Source organism: Staurois parvus, unplaced genomic scaffold, assembly GCF_062004578.1.
Source record: "Staurois parvus isolate SC_StPar_1 unplaced genomic scaffold, SC_StPar_1.0 ptg000132l, whole genome shotgun sequence".
NCBI lineage: Eukaryota > Metazoa > Chordata > Amphibia > Anura > Ranidae > Staurois > Staurois parvus.
In genome coordinates, this window is record NW_028317928.1 from 9,459,744 (window position 1) to 9,471,146 (window position 11,403).

The 11,403-nt window shown below is 48.2% G+C and overlaps 1 long non-coding RNA gene across 1 annotated transcript in view; it reads left to right on the plus strand.

The window, feature by feature from the left end:
- Nucleotides 1-8,359, plus strand: part of LOC149466324 (uncharacterized) — a 33,156-nt gene extending 24,797 nt beyond the window's left edge. Inside the window, exon 3 of the long non-coding RNA XR_016312132.1 lies at nt 8,136-8,359. This is a non-coding gene — a long non-coding RNA (uncharacterized LOC149466324). The remainder of the gene's footprint in view (nt 1-8,135) is intronic.
- Nucleotides 8,360-11,403: the final 3,044 nt, after the last annotated feature.

Below are 11,403 nucleotides of genomic sequence, written 5' to 3' on the forward strand. Positions count from 1 at the left end.
CTATATCCGCTCTCCCCGGACCCTGCATTCACTATATCTGCTCTCCCCGGACCCTACATTCACTATATCCGGTCTCCCCGGACCCTACATTCACTATATCCACTCTCCACGGACCCCGCATTCACTACATCTGCTGTCCCCGGACCCCGCATTCACTATATCTGCTCTCCCCGGACCCCGCATTCACTATATCCGCTCTCCCCGGACCCCGCATTCACTATATTCGTACTCCCCGGACCCTATCATTCACTCTATCTGGTCTCCCCGGACCCCGCATTCACTATATCCGCTCTCCCCGGACCCTGCATTCACTATATCCGGTCTCCCCGTACCCTGCATTCACTATATCTGCTCTCTACAGACCCTGCATTCACTATATCCGCTCTCCATGGACCCCGCATTCACTATATCCGCTCTCCCCGGACCCTACATTCACTATATCCGCTCTCCCCAGACCTTGCATTCACTATATCCACTTTCCCCGGACCCTGCATTCACTATATCTGCTCTCCCCGGACCCCGCATTCACTATATCCACTCTCCCCGGACCCTGCATTCACTATATCTGCTCTCCCCGGACCCTACATTCACTATATCCGGTCTCCCCGGACCCTGCATTCACTATATCCACTCTCCACGGACCCCGCATCCACTATATCTGCTGTCCCCGGACCCCGCATTCACTATATCTGCTCTCCCTGGACCCCGCATTCACTATATCCGCTCTCCCCGGACCCCGTATTCACTATATTCGTACTCCCCGGACCCTATCATTCACTCTATCTGGTCTCCCCGGACCCCGCATTCACTATATCCGCTCTCCCCGGACCCTGCATTCACTATATCCGCTCTCCCTGGTCCCTGCATTCACTATATCCGCTCTCCCCGGACCCTGCATTCACTATATCCACTCTCCCCGGACCCTGCATTCACTGTATCCGCTCTCCCTGGGCCCTGCATTCACTATATCCGGTCTCTCCGTACCCTGCATTCACTATATCTGCTCTCTACAGACCCTGCATTCACTATATCCGCTCTCCCTGGACCCCGCATTCACTATATCCGCTCTCCCCGGACCCTACATTCACTATATCCGCTCTCCCCGGACATTGCATTCACTATATCCACTTTCCCCGGACCCTGCATTCACTATATCTGCTCTCCCCGGACCCCGCATTCACTATATCCACTCTCCCCGGACCCTGCATTCACTATATCCACTCTCCACGGACCCCGCATTCACTACATCTGCTGTCCCCGGACCCCGCATTCACTATATCTGCTCTCCCCGGACCCCGCATTCACTATATCTGCTCTCCCCAGTCCCCGCATTCACTATATCCGCTCTCCCCGGACCCCGCATTCACTATATTCGTACTCCCCGGACCCTATCATTCACTCTATCTGGTCTCCCCGGACCCCGCATTCACTATATCCGCTCTCCCCGGACCCTGCATTCACTATATCCGGTCTCCCCGTACCCTGCATTCACTATATCTGCTCTCTACAGACCCTGCATTCACTATATCCGCTCTCCCTGGAACCCGCATTCACTATATCCGCTCTCCCCGGACCCTACATTCACTATATCCGCTCTCCCCGGACCTTGCATTCACTATATCCACTTTCCCCGGACCCTGCATTCACTATATCTGCTCTCCCCGGACCCCGCATTCACTATATCCACACTCCCCGGACCCTGCATTCACTATATCCGGTCTCCACGGACCCTGCATTCACTATATCTGCTCTCCCCGGACCCTGCATTCACTATATTTGCTCTCCCTGGACCCCGCATTCACTATATCCGCTCTCCCCGGACCCTGCATTCACTATATCTGCTCTCCCCGGATCCTACATTCACTATATCCGGTCTCCCCGGACCCTGCATTCACTATATCCACTCCCCACGGACCCCGCATTCACTACATCTGCTGTCCCCGGACCCCGCATTCACTATATCTGCTCTCCCCGGACCCCGCATTCACTATATCCGCTCTCCCCGGACCCCGCATTCACTATATTCGTACTCCCCGGACCCTATCATTCACTCTATCTGGTCTCCCCGGACCCCGCATTCACTATATCCGCTCTCCCCGGACCCTGCATTCACTATATCCGGTCTCCCCGTACCCTGCATTCACTATATCTGCTCTCTACAGACCCTGCATTCACTATATTCGCTCTCCCTGGACCCCGCATTCACTATATCCGCTCTCCCCGGACCCTACATTCACTATATCCGCTCTCCCCGGACCTTGCATTCACTATATCCACTTTCCCCGGACCCCGCATTCACTATATCCACTCTCCCCGGATCCTACATTCACTATATCCGGTCTCCACGGACCCTGCATTCACTATATCTGCTCTCCCTGGATCCTACATTCACTATATCCGGTCTCCACGGACCCTGCATTCACTATATCTGCTCTCCCCGGACCCTGCATTCACTATATCCGCTCTCCCTGGACCCCGCATTCACTATATCCGCTCTCCCCGGACCCTGCATTCACTATATCTGCTCTCCCCGGACCCTACATTCACTATATCCGGTCTCCCCGGACCCTACATTCACTATATCCACTCTCCACGGACCCCGCATTCACTACATCTGCTGTCCCCGGACACTGTATTCACTATATCTGCTCTCCCCGGACCCCGCATTCACTATATCCGCTCTCCCCGGACCCCGCATTCACTATATTCGCACTCCCCGGACCCTATCATTCACTCTATCTGGTCTCCCCGGACCCCGCATTCACTATATCCGCTCTCCCCGGACCCTGCATTCACTATATCCGGTCTCCCCGTACCCTGCATTCACTATATCTGCTCTCTACAGACCCTGCATTCACTATATCCGCTCTCCCTGGACCCCGCATTCACTATATCCGCTCTCCCCGGACCCTACATTCACTATATCCGCTCTCCCCGGACCTTGCATTCACTATATCCACTTTCCCCGGACCCTGCATTCACTATATCTGCTCTCCCCGGACCCCGCATTCACTATATCCACTCTCCCCGGACCCTGCATTCACTATATCTGCTCTCCCCGGACCCTACATTCACTATATCCGGTCTCCCCGGACCCTGCATTCACTATATCCACTCTCCACGGACCCCGCATCCACTATATTTGCTGTCCCCGGACCCCGCATTCACTATATCTGCTCTCCCTGGACCCCGCATTCACTATATCCGTTCTCCCTGGACCCCGTATTCACTATATTCGTACTCCCCGGACCCTATCATTCACTCTATCTGGTCTCCCCGGACCCCGCATTCACTATATCCGCTCTCCCCGGACCCTGCATTCACTATATCCGCTCTCCCTGGACCCTGCATTCACTATATCCGCTCTCCCCGGACCCTGCATTCACTATATCCACTCTCCCCGGACCCTGCATTCACTGTATCCGCTCTCCCCGGACCCCGCATTCACTATATCCGCTCTCCCCGGACCCCGCATTCACTATATTCGTACTCCCCGGACCCTATCATTCACTCTATCTGGTCTCCCCGGACCCCGCATTCACTATATCCGCTCTCCCCGGACCCTGCATTCACTATATCCGGTCTCCCCGTACCCTGCATTCACTATATCTGCTCTCTACAGACCCTGCATTCTCTATATCCGCTCTCCCTGGACCCCGCATTCACTATATCCGCTCTCCCCGGACCCTACATTCACTATATCCGCTCTCCCCGGACCTTGCATTCACTATATCCACTTTCCCCGGACCCTGCATTCACTATATCTGCTCTCCCCGGACCCCGCATTCACTATATCCACTCTCCCCGGACCCTGCATTCACTATATCTGCTCTCCCCGGACCCTACATTCACTATATCTGGTCTCCCCGGACCCTGCATTCACTATAACCACTCTCCACGGACCCCGCATCCACTATATCTGCTGTCCCCGGACCCCGCATTCACTATATCTGCTCTCCCTGGACCCCGCATTCACTATATCCGCTCTGCCCGGACCCCGTATTCACTATATTCGTACTTCCCGGACCCTATCATTCACTCTATCTGGTCTCCCCGGACCCCGCATTCACTATATCCGCTCTCCCCGGACCCTGCATTCACTATATCCGCTCTCCCTGGACCCTGCATTCACTATATCCGCTCTCCCCGGACCCTGCATTCACTATATCCACTCTCCCCGGACCCTGCATTCACTGTATCCGCTCTCCCTGGGCCCTGCATTCACTATATCCGGTCTCTCCGTACCCTGCATTCACTATATCTGCTCTCTACAGACCCTGCATTCACTATATCCGCTCTCCCTGGACCCCGCATTCACTATATCCGCTCTCCCCGGACCCTACATTCACTATATCCGCTCTCCCCGGACCTTGCATTCACTATATCCACTTTCCCCGGACCCTGCATTCACTATATCTGCTCTCCCCGGACCCCGCATTCACTATATCCACTCTCCCCGGACCCTGCATTCACTATATCTGCTCTCCCCGGATCCTACATTCACTATATCCGGTCTCCACGGACCCTGCATTCACTATATCTGCTCTCCCCGGACCCTGCATTCACTATATCCGCTCTCCCTGGAACCCGCATTCACTATATCCGCTCTCCCCGGACCCTGCATTCACTATATCTGCTCTCCCCGGACCCTACATTCACTATATCCGGTCTCCCCGGACCCTGCATTCACTATATCCACTCTCCACGGACCCCGCATTCACTACATCTGCTGTCCCCGGACCCCGCATTCACTATATCTGCTCTCCCCGGACCCCGCATTCACTATATCCGCTCTCCCCGGACCCCGCATTCACTATATTCGTACTCCCCGGACCCTATCACTCACTCTATCTGGTCTCCCCGGACCCCGCATTCACTATATCCGCTCTCCACGGACCCTGCATTCACTATATCCGGTCTCCCCGTACCCTGCATTCACTATATCTGCTCTCTACAGACCCTGCATTCACTATATCCGCTCTCCCTGGACCCCGCATTCACTATATCCGCTCTCCCCGGACCCTGCATTCACTATATCTGCTCTCCCCGGACCCTACATTCACTATATCCGGTCTCCCCGGACCCTGCATTCACTATATCCACTCTCCACGGACCCCGCATTCACTACATCTGCTGTCCCCGGACCCCGCATTCACTATATCTGCTCTCCCCGGACCCCGCATTCACTATATCCGCTCTCCCCGGACCCCGCATTCACTATATTCGTACTCCCCGGACCCTATCATTCACTCTATCTGGTCTCCCCGGACCCCGCATTCACTATATCCGCTCTCCCCGGACCCTGCATTCACTATATCCGGTCTCCCCGTACCCTGCATTCACTATATCTGCTCTCTACAGACCCTGCATTCACTATATCCGCTCTCCCTGGACCCCGCATTCACTATATCCGCTCTCCCCGGACCCTACATTCACTATATCTGCTCTCCCCGGACCTTGCATTCACTATATCCACTTTCCCCGGACCCCGCATTCACTATATCCACTCTCCTCGGACCCTGCATTCACTATATCTGCTCTCCCCGGATCCTACATTCACTATATCCGGTCTCCACGGACCCTGCATTCACTATATCTGCTCTCCCCGGACCCTGCATTCACTATATCCGCTCTCCCTGGACCCCGCATTCACTATATCCGCTCTCCCCGGACCCTACATTCACTATATCCGCTCTCCCCGGACCTTGCATTCACTATATCCACTTTCCCCGGACCCTGCATTCACTATATCTGCTCTCCCCGGACCCCGCATTCACTATATCCACTCTCCCCGGACCCTGCATTCACTATATCTGCTCTCCCCGGATCCTACATTCACTATATCCGGTCTCCACGGACCCTGCATTCACTATATCTGCTCTCCCCGGACCCTGCATTCACTATATCCGCTCTCCCTGGACCCCGCATTCACTATATCCGCTCTCCCCGGACCCTGCATTCACTATATCTGCTCTCCCCGGACCCTACATTCACTATATCCGGTCTCCCCGGACCCTGCATTCACTATATTCACTCTCCACGGACCCCGCATTCACTACATCTGCTGTCCCCGGACCCCGCATTCACTATATCTGCTCTCCCCGGACCCCGCATTCACTATATCCGCTCTCCCCGGACCCCGCATTCACTATATTCGTACTCCCCGGACCCTATCATTCACTCTATCTGGTCTCCCCGGACCCCGCATTCACTATATCCGCTCTCCACGGACCCTGCATTCACTATATCCGGTCTCCCCGTACCCTGCATTCACTATATCTGCTCTCTACAGACCCTGCATTCACTATATCCGCTCTCCCTGGACCCCGCATTCACTATATCCGCTCTCCCCGGACCCTACATTCACTATATCTGCTCTCCCCGGACCTTGCATTCACTATATCCACTTTCCCTGGACCCCGCATTCACTATATCCACTCTCCCCGGACCCTGCATTCACTATATCTGCTCTCCCCGGATCCTACATTCACTATATCCGGTCTCCACGGACCCTGCATTCACTATATCTGCTCTCCCCGGACCCTGCATTCACTATATCCGCTCTCCCTGGACCTCGCATTCACTATATCCGCTCTCCCCGGACCCTGCATTCACTATATCTGCTCTCACCGGACCCTACATTCACTATATCCGGTCTCCCCGGACCCTACATTCACTATATCCACTCTCCACGGACCCCGCATTCACTACATCTGCTGTCCCCGGACCCCGCATTCACTATATCTGCTCTCCCCGGACCCCGCATTCACTATATCCGCTCTCCCCGGACCCCGCATTCACTATATTCGTACTCCCCGGACCCTATCATTCACTCTATCTGGTCTCCCCGGACCCCGCATTCACTATATCCGCTCTCCCCGGACCCTGCATTCACTATATCCGGTCTCCCCGTACCCTGCATTCACTATATCTGCTCTCTACAGACCCTGCATTCACTATATCCGCTCTCCCTGGACCCCGCATTCACTATATCCGCTCTCCCTGGACCCTACATTCACTATATCCGCTCTCCCCGGACCTTGCATTCACTATATCCACTTTCCCCGGACCCTGCATTCACTATATCTGCTCTCCCCGGACCCCGCATTCACTATATCCACTCTCCCCGGACCCTGCATTCCCTATATCTGCTCTCCCCGGACCCTACATTCACTATATCCGGTCTCCCCGGACCCTGCATTCACTATATCCACTCTCCACGGACCCCGCATCCACTATATCTGCTGTCCCCGGACCCCGCATTCACTATATCTGCTCTCCCTGGACCCCGCATTCACTATATCCGCTCTCCCCGGACCCCGTATTCACTATATTCGTACTCCCCGGACCCTATCATTCACTCTATCTGGTCTCCCCGGACCCCACATTCACTATATCCGCTCTCCCCGGACCCTGCATTCACTATATCCGCTCTCCCTGGACCCTGCATTCACTATATCCGCTCTCCCTGGACCCCGCATTCACTATATCCGCTTTCCCCGGACCCTACATTCACTATATCCGCTCTCCCCGGACCTTGCATTCACTATATCCACTTTCCCCGGACCCTGCATTCACTATATCTGCTCTCCCCGGACCCCGCATTCACTATATCCACTCTCCCCGGACCCTGCATTCACTATATCTGCTCTCCCCGGACCCTACATTCACTATATCCGGTCTCCCCGGACCCTGCATTCACTATATCCACTCTCCACGGACCCCGCATCCACTATATCTGCTGTCCCCGGACCCCGCATTCACTATATCTGCTCTCCCTGGACCCCGCATTCACTATATCCGCTCTCCCCGGACCCCGTATTCACTATATTCGTACTCCCCGGACCCTATCATTCACTCTATCTGGTCTCCCTGGACCCCGCATTCACTATTTCCGCTCTCCCCGGACCCTGCATTCACTATATCCGCTCTCCCTGGACCCTGCATTCACTATATCCGCTCTCCCCGGACCCTGCATTCACTATATCCACTCTCCCCGGACCCTGCATTCACTATATCCGCTCTCCCTGGGCCCTGCATTCACTATATCCGGTCTCCCCGTACCCTGCATTCACTATATCTGCTCTCTACAGACCCTGCATTCACTATTTAATGATTCCTGTGTCCTCCCTCAGGAGAGATGCCGATGAAGACGAAAATGAAGAAAATGGAGGGCAAGCTAAAATGGAAGATGTAAAAAGAGAGGCACAGATGAGAATGGTCAGAGTCTCACCTGGGTTCATCCCATTTCGTGTTGCACCAGAAATCGTTTAATCGCGATATGGAAGTTGTCTGATGTGGAATATCATTTAGCTAAATGCTCAATGTCTGATAAAAAATAAACATGTCGCATCTATAATTCCTCTCCGTGATTATTTAAGTAACATATGAGCCATAATGGTCACCCCATATGAAAGAGAAAAATATATTTGAAATATATTTTAATAATATTCTTCCCAAATATATTGACATATATTTGAAATGCTACAATGTTGGCCGCATTCAATATATTTCAAAATATATTTCAAAAAATATATATATACTGCATGTTGAAATGCATTTTTATTACAAAATATATGAAAAAATATTTCAAAAAATATATTTAATATATTGTATGTCTTTAAAAATACAAATGTACTTTTTTGGAATGCATTTACAAATACTGTATATGTAAAAATATATGTTAAAATGACTGTTTTATATGTTTAAAAAAATTTGAAGAATATATTTTTCAAAAATATATTTTAAAAAATATTTCTCATATTTTTTTGTATTATATAAAAAATGCATTTTAACATATTGGCCATATTCAATATTTATTTCATTAAATATATATATATGTATATATATATATATATACACACACACATATATATATTGAAATACATTTTTAAATATATTGATTATGGCCAACATTTAAATATATTAAAATATATTTTGAAATGTATTGAATATGGCCAAAATTGTAGAATTTCAAATATATGTCAATATATTTGGGAAGAATATTTTTAAAATATATTTCAAATATATTTTTCTTCCATGTGGGACCTGCTGTATTAAACAAACATTAGATATAAAAGAATTCAAGCAAATTTAATCCATAATACAGCGTTAATACCAATCCCATCAGCATGTGCAGTCCAAGAGTTAAAATCAACACATTCTTATAAAGCAAATAATAGTGCACAAAAATACAGTGTAAGAATGTAAAAATGTAAAGAGGTATTAAACCCAAAACTAAAAATGTAACATATTGCAGCTTACCAATCATGAAATGGGATGGCTGCATCTGTTTTCTTTGTCTTTTTCATCTCTCTGTTTTCGCCTGGCGATCCAGTGGGACACCATTTTGGATGAGGGAGCGAAAGAGGCACAGCATAACGCAACATTGTCAGTCGAATGTATTAAAAGGTTTAAATACACTAACACATTGAATCCGAACTCCAGCTCACACTTTTTTAAGCAGCTACATCAATTTTTTTGTTTTACCTTTTGGGATAAAGGTTCATGACCTGGCCATTTTTTTTTCACGATACGGCGCTGCGTTACTGTAACTGACTATTGCGCGGTTATCCCAAATTAAATTTGCATCCTTTTTTTCTCCCACAAATAGAGCTTTTTTTCGGCAGATTGCCTGTACTTGTTTTATTCTTTGCGCTATATATAAATAATAAAAAAAAACAATTCTGAAAAAAAAAAAATATATATATTTTTGACCTTTTGCTATTAAACAAGTCCGGTAAAAAAATGTAAAAAAATCAAATGTCTTCATAAATTTAGTCCAAAATGTATTCTGCTCTGTGTCCTTGCTAAAAAAAAATCCCAATACGTGTAAATTAATTAGTTTACGTGAAAGTTATAGCGTCTACAAATGGCTATATCGATATATACTGGATTTTTTTTTTCACTAGTAATGATCAGCGACTTATAGCGGGACTGCGGTAGGCATTCTGACACTGGGGGGAACTGACTTGGTGTCACTGACATCCCCAGTGACACCAATACAGTGATCAGTGCTAATAAAAAGAGCCACACTGCCCAACGCGTTTCATCAATGGATAGTCCAGCAGTGTATGGCCCTGACCTTTCATAGTCTTAATCCTACACATCCCAAATACTAATAAAACAATTCACTAACATCATGAAATCAATGCATAGCACAGGCTCTATAAACTGTAGAGAATGCACAAAACAGTGCCAATATGTCATACTGCCCCTGCCTTGTCCTGACCCTGTTTATACAGTATATAATATATTAGTGCTATCTTATTTTGCATGCAATTTAACACAGAAATACTGAAGCAAAAATCTGTAGAAAATGGATCTTCTATTGAAAAAATTATGTAGTTACCATGGAATTATTCATTTAAGGGTTCAAGTAGTAGGGATTGCAAAAATGATGATATTCAATGGAGTTTTAATATAGGTTTCTATATGCAATATAAAAAGATATAAAAAAATTGGAGGCTGAGTTGAGGGGTTCTAGGATTACTGAGCCCATATATAAGGCATTTTTTTCACCAATATCTGGTGAGCGCGGTATGTAATTTTAGCACAAACAGGTGTGAACCGTCTTGGAATTAGGACTTTCAGTTTCATTCTACTCACTATATTCTATCTTTTGGAGTGGGACTATTAAATTATTATATTTTTTTCTGTATTTTTTTTTGTATTATTTAACATTTTTTTTGAGTGTTTATTTATTTGCGCTGTTTTGTTTTTTTTGTTTTTTTTTGTTAGAAAAAAATATACAGAAATTATTGGCTCACCCTTAAAATGGATCATGTGTGTGGGAGCGCATCTCCCAGAAATTTCTAAGTGTATTTACAGGAATGCTCCTAATTTTGGAGATACTGTCCAAAATCCTGTATCCTGTATAAATTCAGTTTTCAGGCCATTAAGATGTAAATATTTAATATATATTTTTGTTTCATGTGATATTAAAGCCCACTGCAGTGCTGTCACATATGTATACAGCTGGTATAAAACAGTAATAAAAGTTAAACTTCGGAAAGCTGGGCAAACTATAAATTAACATGGAAAGGCAAATAGTTTCTAAAAGCTGCCAGCATGAAAAAAAAAACTTTAGCAGAATCCCAGGATCCTACTGTGCAACAGTGTTTTCTTCCTCTCTGGAAACTGTGAAAGTCTGGTCACTTTGTTTTAAGTGAAATGGGAGTAAATAACGGCCCAAAATTACTCTATGCTGTGTAAACCAGAACAATAAATTGGGCTGGAATTCCACTTACATTGATTTTAGAATAAAACTAAATAGAAGATCAGGAGATAGTTGGGATGCTTCTTGGGTGCTGATATTGTCCCACCTGGAGGCTAGGGGGTAAATATTTTAAAAACTTCATGTGATATCAGTTATGTGTTCTTGAGAAAGATGTGACTATTATT